This window comes from Cynocephalus volans, chromosome 6 (genome assembly GCF_027409185.1).
Source record: "Cynocephalus volans isolate mCynVol1 chromosome 6, mCynVol1.pri, whole genome shotgun sequence".
Lineage (NCBI taxonomy): Eukaryota > Metazoa > Chordata > Mammalia > Dermoptera > Cynocephalidae > Cynocephalus > Cynocephalus volans.
This window is the reverse complement of record NC_084465.1, coordinates 60,884,911-60,896,263: the sequence shown is the minus strand read 5'-3', so window position 1 is coordinate 60,896,263 and position 11,353 is coordinate 60,884,911. Positions and strand designations below refer to the sequence as shown.

The 11,353-nt window shown below is 40.2% G+C and overlaps 1 protein-coding gene across 1 annotated transcript in view; it reads left to right on the top strand.

Annotated features, from left to right (window-relative positions):
• Window positions 1–678: 678 nt before the first annotated feature.
• The window catches only part of ELAPOR2 (endosome-lysosome associated apoptosis and autophagy regulator family member 2), a 107,198-nt gene continuing 96,523 nt past the window's right edge, over window positions 679–11,353 (top strand). The window contains exon 1 of the mRNA XM_063100294.1: window positions 679–741. The gene's annotated coding sequence lies outside the window, so the exon portion shown is untranslated. The remainder of the gene's footprint in view (window positions 742–11,353) is intronic.

The window sequence follows — 11,353 nt, the reverse complement described above, 5'->3', positions numbered from 1 at the left end:
GAGGCAAGTGGGTTGGTCTTAATTTGGCAATTGTAATAAATGCTCTAATTTAATCACATCTGTGATTGATGGCAACCTGCTGTGGTAGTTGTGTATTAAGCCTGGGAGAGCAGATTAAAAACTTGTAGTCTTTACTAGTATTTGGATGATTAATTATTACACCTTCTGTTAAATTTTCAACAGTGTGAGAATTAGGTCAATGGGAATGGTTCTCTTATTTCTTTCTTTGAAATACTTGGGACAGTGATAGCAGTCAATTTCCTAGTGTGATTTTGCTCTTTTTTATACTCATATCTACCGATTATGTAGAACTTATAAAGCCTGCAAAAGGGATAAGGAAGTGTGCTGTCACCTTTTTAGGGGGATGAGACGAAAGGACAGTGGTCACAGCCTGAGAGTGTTGGCTGTCCTGTCCCCCATCATTTTCTCCATGCCTACTCTGTGCCTGGCCTCACACATTTTTGATCAATGAACTGCTTAGTGTGGGTGGGGGAGGGATGAGAGTCAAGGAAAGGGTACTGTTTGGAAACAAGCTTGCAAGTGATTGGGATGATTGAGAAAGCACAGTTGTCCCATTAGAATTGGCTCTAACAAAGGCTTGTTTTTGTGATTGTTTGCAGAAAGATTACCACTTTGAATATACGGAATGTGATAGCAGTGGCTCCAGGTGGAGAGTTGCCATTCCAAATTCTGCAGTGGACTGTTCTGGCCTGCCTGACCCAGTGAGAGGCAAAGAATGCAGTATGTTTTGTCTTTTTGACTGTTTGTTTTCCTGATTAAATCATTACCTCTTCATATTAGCCCTAGATGTTAATTATAATGAATATAAGGGACCTTGCAAAAATGAACGTGTGGCATTGATGTCTAGCAGAATAAAATGCAGCCTTTCTCAACACTAGGTGCCCTTAAGTCTGAAGCCTGTAATGAGGCATGGACAATATTAAAGGATATTATTCTTATTTTAAAAAATCTGTTTATTCTCTTATTTGAAACCATTGAGGGCAAAGTGGCAGAATTTCTCTTTAATAGATGAATTCTTATTTTAAAAAATTTTTAAATAAAATTAAGTTTTGGATGAATACATATAACTTAAACTTTAAACCATCTAAACCATTTTTAAGTGTATAGTTCAGTGACATTAGGTACATTCACATTGTTGTGCTACTGTCACCACTATCCACAGAACTCTTTTATCTTGCAATGGATTTTTTTTTTTTAGCATAGAAATAACTTAATGTACTTTTTTTTAGTGTAGCCTGCAGAGAGATCGTAGAATTGCTGAACATCACATTCAGCAATTTGTCTTTTGGCAATTTGGCAGCATTGAAGTACAACATTGTGAATTAATGTAGAAATATGTCACTAAATTTATTTTCATTTATAAACTTTACCTTTCTTTAAACCTTTGCTTTAGTGAGTCAGGGGTTCCTGCAATGAAGTAGTCTAGGGATGGCCTGGAATTCAAAGCTGGAAGTAAGAGAGAGAGTATATTTTGGTTTTCCTGCAGTCTTCCAGATGGAATTCCTAAAAGCTTAGTTCTTCTGTTTCCAAATGAAAGAGCAGGTAAGCAAATTATTAAATGGATAACCTATTCCTTCCTGTTCATATTGAGAGCTTGTCTCTGTTACTAGCTGGTGGAGTTTTAGCATAACTAGTGGATTTACTGATAAAAGGGAGAGTGCAATAGTCTTATGAAGAGAGTTAGGGGAAAACACCATTATTTCTTGGTGAATGGTATTAACTGAACACAGAGAGAGTCTGAGTGCCCCTGTTGGCAGGTTCAGTCTAGCAACAGTCTTAGGAGATGGGGCCGGGGTGGGGTGGTGGGGGATGGGGTTTGTCAGGACAGAAGAAGATGATGCAAGGTTGCCTAGGGTCTGTGCAACCACCTGTGCAGAGGGAGGATCAGCTCTCAGTGCAGGAAGAGTGTAGTTAGTACCTATTTAGCTCATTGTAAATTTGCTTTGTAAATTCACCTTCTTAGAAAAATCTATATATTATTTATCTATACTTACTTTTTACTTATGGGATAATTCCTTGGTTTCCTTGTAAACAGCCCTATTCAGGTAGAATACCTGACCATTTCTTTTTTTATTTTTTTTTTATTTTATTTTATTTTATTTTTTTTTTTAAATTTTATTTTGTCGATATACATTGTAGCTGATTAATGCTCCCCATCACCAAAACCTCCCTCCCTTCTCCCTCCCACCCTCCCCCCAACCATGTCCTTTCTGTTTGTTTGTTGTATCAACTTCAAATAATTGTGGTTGTTATATCTTCTTCCCCCCCCCCCCGGTTTGTGTGTGTATGTGTGTATGTGTGTGTGTGAATTTATATATTAATTTTTAGCTCCCACCAATAAGTGAGAACATGTGGTATTTCTCTTTCTGTGCCTGACTTGTTTCACTTAATATAATTCTCTCGAGGTCCATCCATGTTGATGCAAATGGCAGTATTTCATTCGTTTTTATAGCTGAGTAGTATTCCATTGTGTAGATGTACCACATTTTCCGTATCCACTCATCTGATGATGGGCATTTGGGCTGGTTCCAACTCTTGGCTATTGTAAAGAGTGCTGCGATAAACATTGGGGAACAGGTATACCTTCGACTTGATGATTTCCATTCCTCTGGGTATATTCCCAACAGTGGGATGGCTGGGTCGTATGGTAGATCTATCTGCAATTGTTTAAGGAACCTCCATACCATTTTCCATAGAGGCTGCACCATTTTGCAGTCCCACCAACAATGTATGAGAGTTCCTTTTTCTCCGCAGCCTCGCCAGCATTTATCGTTCATAGTCTTTTGGATTTTAGCCATCCTAACTGGGGTTAGATGGTATCTCAATGTGGTTTTGATTTGCATTTCCCGGATGCTGAGTGATGTTGAGCATTTTTTCATATGTCTGCTGGCCATTTGGATATCTTCCTTAGAGAAATGCCTACTTAGCTCTTTTGCCCATTTTTTAATTGGGTTGCTTGTTTTCTTCTTGTAAAGTTGTTTGAGTTCCTTATATATTCTGGATATTAATCCTTTGTCAGATGTATATTTTGCAAATATTTTCTCCCACTCTGTTGGTTGTCTTTTAACTCTTTTAATTGTTTCTTTTGCTGTGCAGAAGCTTTTTAGTTTGATATAATCCCATTTGTTTATTTTTCCTTTGGTTGCCCGTGCTTTTGGGGTCGTATTCATGAAGTCTGTGCCCAGTCCTATTTCCTGAAGTGTTTCCCCTATGTTTTCTTTAAGAAGTTTTATTGTCTCAGGGTGTATATTTAAATCCTTAATCCATTTTGAGTTGATTTTAGTATACGGTGAGAGGTATGGATCTAGTTTCATTCTCCTGCATATCGATATCCAGTTATCCCAGCACCACTTGCTGAAGAGGCAGTCCCTTCCCCAGTGAATAGGCTTGGTGCCTTTGTCAAAGATCAGATGGCAGTAAGTGTGTGGGTTGATTTCTGGATTCTCTATTCTATTCCATTGGTCAGTGTGTCTGTTTTTATGCCAGTACCATACTGTTTTGGTTATTATAGCTTTGTAGTATAGCTTAAAGTCAGGTAGTGTTATGCCTCCAGCTTTATTTTTTTTGCTGAGCATTGCTTTGGCTATTCGTGGTCTTTTATTGTTCCATATAAATGTCTGAATAGTTTTTTCCATTTCTGAGAAAAATGTCTTTGGAATTTTGATGGGGATTGCATTGAATTTGTATATCACTTTGGGTAGTATGGACATTTTCACTATGTTGATTCTTCCAATCCAAGAGCATGGAAGATCTTTCCATCTTCTTGTATCCTCTCTAATTTCTCTCAGCAGTGGTTTGTAGTTCTCATTATAGAGATTTTTCACCTCCTTGGTTAACTCAATTCCTAAGTATTTTATTTTTTTGGTGGCTATTGTAAATGGGCAGGCTTTCTTGATTTCTCCTTCTGCATGTTCACTATTGGAGAAAAGAAATGCTACTGATTTTTGTGTGTTGATTTTGTATCCTGCTACTGTGCTGAAATCATTTATCAATTCCAAGAGTTTTTTTGTAGAGGTTTTAGGCTGTTCGATATATAGGATCATGTCATCTGCAAACAGGGACAGTTTGACTTCATCTTTTCCAATCTGGATGCCCTTTATTTCCTTCTCTTCTCTGATTGCTCTGGCTAGTACTTCCAACACTATGTTGAATAGGAGTGGTGAGAGTGGGCATCCTTGTCTAGTTCCTGTTCTTAAAGGAAAAGCTTTCAGCTTTTCCCCATTCAGGATGATATTGGCAGTGGGTTTGGCATATATGGCTTTAATTATGTTGAGATACTTTCCCTCTATACCTAACTTATAGAGGGTCTTTGTCATGAATGAGTGCTGAACTTTATCAAATGCTTTTTCAGCATCTATAGAGATGATCATATGGTCCTTGTGTTTGAGTTTATTAATATGGTGTATCACATTTATTGATTTGCGTATGTTGAACCAACCTTGCATCCCTGGGATGAATCCCACTTGATCGTGATGAATAATTTTTCGTATGTGTTGCTGTATTCTGTTTGCTAGTATTTTAGTGAGGATTTTTGCATCTATATTCATCAAGGATATCGGCCTGTAGTTTTCTTTTTTGGTTATATCTTTACCTGGTTTTGGTATCAGGATGATGTTTGCTTCATAGAATGAGTTTGGGAGATTTGCGTCCGTTTCAATCTTTTGGAATAGTTTGTAAAGAATCGGTGTCAATTCCTCTTTGAATGTTTGGTAAAATTCTGCTGTGAATCCATCTGGTCCTGGGCTTTTCTTTGTTGGGAGCCTTCTGATAACAGCTTCAATCTCCTTTATTGTTATTGGTCTGTTCAAATTTTCTACGTCTTCACGGTTCAGTTTTGGGAGCTTGTGTGTGTCCAGAAATTTATCCATTTCCTCCAGATTTTCAAATTTGTTGGCGTATAGTTGTTTATAGTAGTCTCGAATGATTCCTTGTATTTCAGATGAATCAGTTGTAATATCGCCTTTTTCATTTCTAATTTTTGTTATTTGAGTCTTCTCTCTTCTTTTTTTTGTTAGCCATGCTAATGGTTTGTCAATTTTATTTATCTTTTCAAAAAACCAACTTTTTGATTCGTTGATCTTTTGAATTGTTTTTTGGTTTTCAATTTCATTTAGTTCTGCTCTGATCTTAATGATTTCTCTCCGTCTGCTAACTTTAGGATTGGATTGTTCTTGTTTTTCTAGTTCTTTAAGGTGAAGTGTTAGGTTGTTCACTTGCCATCTTTCCATTCTTCTGAAGTGAGCATTTAATGCAATAAATTTTCCCCTCAATACTGCTTTTGCAGTATCCCACAGGTTTTGGTATGATGTATCATTGTTTTCATTAGTTTCAATAAACTTTTTGATTTCCTGCTTGATTTCTTCTTGGACCCATATGTCATTAAGTAGAATGCTGTTTAATTTCCATGTGTTTGTATAGTTTCCAGAGTTTCGCTTGTTATTAATTTCTAGTTTTAATCCATTGTGGTCTGAGAAGATACATGGGATAATTCCAATTTTTTTGAATTTATTGAGACTTGATTTGTGACCTAATATGTGATCTATCTTGGAGAATGATCCATGTGCTGATGAGAAGAATGAATATTCTGAGGTTGTTGGGTGGAATGTTCTGTAGATATCTGCCAATTCCAATTGGTCTAGAGTCTTGTTTAGATCTTGTGTTTCTCTACTGATTCTTTGCCTAGATGATCTGTCTAATATTGACAGTGGAGTGTTCAGGTCCCCTGCTATTATGGTATTAGTGTCTATTTCCTTCTTTAGGTCTAATAGAGTTTGTTTTATAAATCTGGCTGCTCCAACATTGGGTGCGTACATATTTATGATTGTTATGTCTTCTTGATGGATCAGTCCTTTTATCATTAAGTAGTGTCCCTCATTGTCTCTTTTTATGGTTTTTAGTTTAAAGTCTATTTTGTCAGATATAAGAATAGCCACTCCAGCTCGTTTTTCTTTTCTGTTTGCATGGTAAATCTTTTTCCATCCTTTCACTCTTAGTCTGTGTGAATCTTTATGGGTGAGGTGGGTCTCTTGTAGGCAGCATATAGTTGGGTCCTGCTTTTTGATCCAGTCAGCCAGTCTGTGTCTTTTAATTGGGGAATTTAAGCCTTTAACATTAAGAGTTGTTATTGAAAGGTGTTGATTTATTCTTAGCATTTTATTGGTTGTTTGGTTGTCTTAGGTGTCTTTTGTTCCTTGCTTTCTGATTTACTGTTTGGTTTCTTTGTTTGTTGGTTCCTTAGGTTGTAGATAGTGTTTTTGTTAGCTTGTTTTCTCTTCATGAATGCCATTTTTATTGTACTAGCGGGTTTAGATTTTTCTTAGGTTTTTATGGCAGTGGTAGTTATTTTTCAGGAACCAAACCCAGTACTCCCTTGAGGATTTCTTGTAAGGGTGGTCTTGTGGTAGTGAACTCCCGCAGTTTTTGTTTGTCTGAGAAATATACTATTTGCCCCTCATTTCGGAAGGATAGCCTTGCAGGGTAGAGTATTCTTGGTTGGCAATCTTTGTCTTTTAGTATTTTGAAAATATCATCCCATTCCTTTCTAGCTTTTAGGGTTTGTGATGAAAAGTCTGATGTTAACCTGATTGGGGCTCCCTTATAGGTGATTTGACGCTTCTCTCTTGCAGCTTTTAAGATTCTCTCTTTGTCTCTGAGTTTTGCCAATTTGACTATGACATGTCTTGGAGAAGGCCTTTTTGGGTTGAATACGTTTGGAGATCGTTGAGCTTCCTGGATCTGAAGATCTGTGATTTTTCCTATACCTGGGAAGTTTTCTGCCACTATTTTGTTGAATATGTTTTCAATGGAATCTCCATTTTCCTCCCCTTCTGGAATACCCATGACTCGGATATTTGAGCGCTTGAGGTTGTCTGATATCTCTCTCAGATTTTCTTCCATGTTCTTGATTCTTTTTTCTTTCTTTTTGTCTGCTTGTGTTATTTCAAACAGCCCATCTTCAAGTTCAGAGGTTCTCTCTTCAACTTCGACAAGCCTGCTGGTTAAACTCTCCGTTGTGTTTTTTATTTCGCTGAATAACTTCTTCAGTTCAGCAAGTTCTGCTACATTTTTTTTCAGGACATTGATTTCCTTGTATATTTCCTCTTTCAGATCCTGTATACTTTTCCTCATTTCATCATGATGTCTAGCTGAGTTTTCTTGTATCTCATTCAGTTTCCTTAGAATTATCACTCGAAATTCCTTGTCAGTTATTTCAAGGGCTTCTTGTTCTATAGGATCTAGAGTATGAGATTTATTAACTTTTGGTGGTGTACTTTCTTGATTTTTTGTATTTCTGGTGTCTTTTTTTTGGTGTTTATTCATTGTGGCAGGGGGTTTCACAGTCCACCGGTTTAAGACTAATGACTAACTAGGATGTTGCTGTTGTTGCCAATTTGGTATGGCTCCCGCCGTGACTGCTCAGTTGGCCTCTAGTGTCTTGTGTGTGTGGTTGCCTCGGGTCTTGGGCTTCTCCGGGGATCCACCTTTCTGGTCAGCTTGTACTCTGCTGGGCTGGTGGATCACGTACCACAGGGTGTGTGATCTCTGTTGAGCTTTCACTTTCTGTACAGGACTTCTCCCCGTTCCCTGTGCTCTGGCCCAGGCTGTTAGATCGTGCAGTGGCGACCCCACCGGGTGTGTGGTTTCTGTCGAGTCTCCGCCTCCCTGGCCGCACGTCTCCCCCCTCTGTGCACACTGTGCTGGGTTGGGGCGTGTCTTCTGCACCCCTCGTCTATCAGCTGGGCCTTCAAGACCCTGCTCAGCACCGCCTCGCCCAGGAAGTCTACCAGGTTTCTGCTAGGCACAGACGACCGGTCTCTCTGGGTGCCTTTGTAACACTGTGTAGATCTTTCTCGGGTCTTGTTCACCTTTGTATCCCCCCGGTATAAACCGAGTCTAGTGCCCGCCTGCAGCCTGCTCTCCGGCAGGTTCAAGCGGACCTGGGAACTCTCCTACCACACTATTCCCAACCAGAAATTCGTTACGCTTTTTTCCAAACTGGTGGTCGCAGAGATGGTATCTGCCTCCCAGTAACAGGAAGTTTACCGGGGCCGGAGTCCAGGGTGTGGTGGAGTGACAGTCGGCCCGCCCGTACTTCCTAGCCCTCCCAAAACTGGTCGGGACGCCCCACACCCCCAGCCCTGCCAGAGAACCGTGGAGGGAGTGGGAGAGGAAGCCGGCCCGCAGGGTCCGGAAAGCCCTGCGCCAGGCCAAGCAAATGGGCTCAGTGATGGCCGAGCAGGGCGGAGCTGCCCGCACCTGGGAAAATGGAGGCAGCACCGGGGCAGTGAGTGGCCTGGTGGTGCAGTCGGGGAGCCGCGTGGGCAACCACCCCCCGAACAGAGCTGTGCCAGGGATCACTCACAGTGCTGTGCCAGGTCGGGCGCTCGCTCTGTCTCTGGTTTGTTGCCTTCCGTGTTCTCGGCGCTGCCGCCTCGGGCTGTTCAGTCGCGGCGCCGCTCGGGCGCTCCCAGGAGTCTTCTTTAATGCCGGCCTGAAACCTCGAATCCTGAATAGGGCAGCTGGCCGCCTTCAGTGCGGCCCCAGCCTCCGGGATCCTGGCTGCATCCACAGCAGCCCTGGCGCCCTGTTCCCTGTTTCAAGACTCACTTTTGCAGCTAAGAATCAGTTCTTTTCCTGCTCCACACTTCAAAGCTGTTGCCTGTAAATGAGGCAGCCTCTCCTGCCGGGGGCAAAGTGGCGTTGAGCCCCCACGACCGGCCAGCAGCAGCAGTCCTCCCTTAAGAGATGGCCAGAGGAAGGTCCACAAGTTTCCCGGCTGCCTGAGGCCCAGTGGCCACCTTTTCCACCTCAGCTACTCCGCGCCAGCCGCCGCAGCCGCCGCCATCTTGAAACCCTCTACCTGACCATTTCGAATAATACTGTATCTAAGAGATGTGGTAGTGCTGGCTAGCACTGGCTTTTGAGAGCTGATTGTTTGAAATGGGCCATGGTAGAGTATTTTACATTATGGAAATTGGCAAAGACTACAGATCACATGCCTCCCTTCCCTGGGGAGCCAGATTTTAAATATTTACCAGCACACCACTGATTAAATATATTGGCTCAAGGGTTCAGAAATCTGTTTCAGAATTGATGCCTGCACAGAAATTATTTCTAGTTGAACGTTGCCAGAGACATTTTTGCTCATATTTGCTATAATCTTCCACTGAATCATGTTTTGAATCTGACACTCCAGCAAGAGCTTTCCTAAAAACTCTGACCAGTAATCAAATCACTACTAGTTATTACTTACTTTAAAAATACTTTTAAAATGATCATGCTTATGTGGTAGCTGGGACGTTTTCCATATTTGCATTTTGTCTGAAACCTGAATTTCCAAGTGTTTCTACATGATATATTCATATTTGCTCTGGAAATTGTTAGTCTGGCCTTAGATCTGCAACTTTTTCTTTGTCATGGTAAAGGTGAATTATTTTAAAACTCACAAGTAAGTTAATAGATCTAAATAACTTAGAAGCACAGTTAATTCATAACGTTAAACATGTCACTTACCACATTACCAATCATTAGAGTTTGGCTGCTGAAGGCAGTATAGTAATAACTGAATATTTCTTCAGTGGCTTAGATATTCTATTGCTAATAATAACTACTATTTCACAAGTACTAATTAATTGCCCAGCATTGTACTTAGAGCTTTGTGTCATTATCCCATTGTATCCTCACAACTACCTTCTCTGATAACTACTATCAGTGTTTCCATTTTACTGATGAGAAAAGTCAGACTTAAAGTGGTGAAGTAACTTACCTCAGGTCACAGAGTCTGGCTATGGCAGATCTGGGATTCAAATACAGCCATGTCTGATTCCAGAGCCTATCGCTTACCCACTGCATTAACCTGCCACTTGAACATGGAACCTGGAGGAGCTTTTAGGTCTTCATATGGGAGACTTAAAGTTCTGTTGGTGGACCTAGCAGTTGGCTCATGCAGAAAAAGAAAGTTAAAAAGTGGAACACTTTACGCTTCAAGTAGGTGAGAATATTTAGGGCAGTGGTTGTGTGGGACATGATTTCCCTACATCCTCATGTCTTAAATAAAATCAAACCCAGATTTTGGCCTTTGTTGAAATTGCTATAGATTCTTCAAAATGTAATCAGGTAGCTCTTTCCCTCTTTCTCAAAAAAATCAGTGATGGAGGCCTTTCCGGAGAAAAAGGATTATAGGAATGTCCATGTAGTAGTTTTAAATTTTTTCAGAAAATTGATAGGCAGGCTATGTTATATATGTGTTTTTAAAAAAAATCATGTAAAATCTGGCTGCAAGGCTCCTCTTAGTGAAGTTTATGAGAAGTCAGGTATTAGATTTTGTTGTTCTAGAACCCTTGGATATATTTGAGCCTGAAGCTTATAGGGTTCAGGAAATGGCATGGAGAGGTCTCTGGTTATTAATTGACGCTGGTCCCCATTGTCCTCTTGTCCCCTCTGCTGTGGCAAACTCATCAGTCTCTTACTGTTGCTCTGGGCAGGCCACTGAGATGACCTCACGTCTCTCCTCCTTTCTGCCAGCTCCAGGCTCAGCCACAGGGAATTTTGATGCTTCTGCCAAGGCCCTGGTGCCAAGAGTCCAGTGTCTGTGGCATCATCTAGCATTCACGGTCTTGCAAGTAGCATGCCATTCCTGAACCAGAAAAAGGGGATATAACCCCTGTTCCAACCCCATCTCTTCTCCCCTGTTGGGTCACATCCCTCTTATCTGTGGAGAACAAGAGTTTCTAAAATCCTCCCTTGATCCTCTCAGGTTGCCTTGATGTTCTTCGATCATGAAAAAACAACAGTCCTTTGGAGTGGGTGCCTAGGTAGTGTTCTCTCTCTCTCATTCTCTTTCTCTCTAAAGTCTAAAATTCTGAACGGAAAATAAACATATCTCTTACTTTTATAGTCTCACATTTATTTTGGGATATATCTCTTCTATTACTTACTCTTTCAAATATTTCTGAGTTCACAACTTCAAGTACAACCTTAACATTCTGTTTTGTAAATGAAGATGACTATTTAAGATATCTGTAATTCCATTTGGTATGTATGCAGCAAATCAGCCACAGTCTTATGGACTTTGTTTACTCTTATACTTCAGTATTTATAATATGTAAATCAATAATACATATGAAGTAATATATATGATCAAATATGTGTAAGTGTATATAGATATGTGGGTATATATGTATATATAATGTGTGTAGCATATATGTGTGTGTATGTAATTTATTTTCGTATTTCTCATACAGAATGTAGTGAATTAATGTGGCTTTAATCAGATATGACTTTTACATATGTATACATACATATGCTTATATTCTAATCTTTGAATATTTGT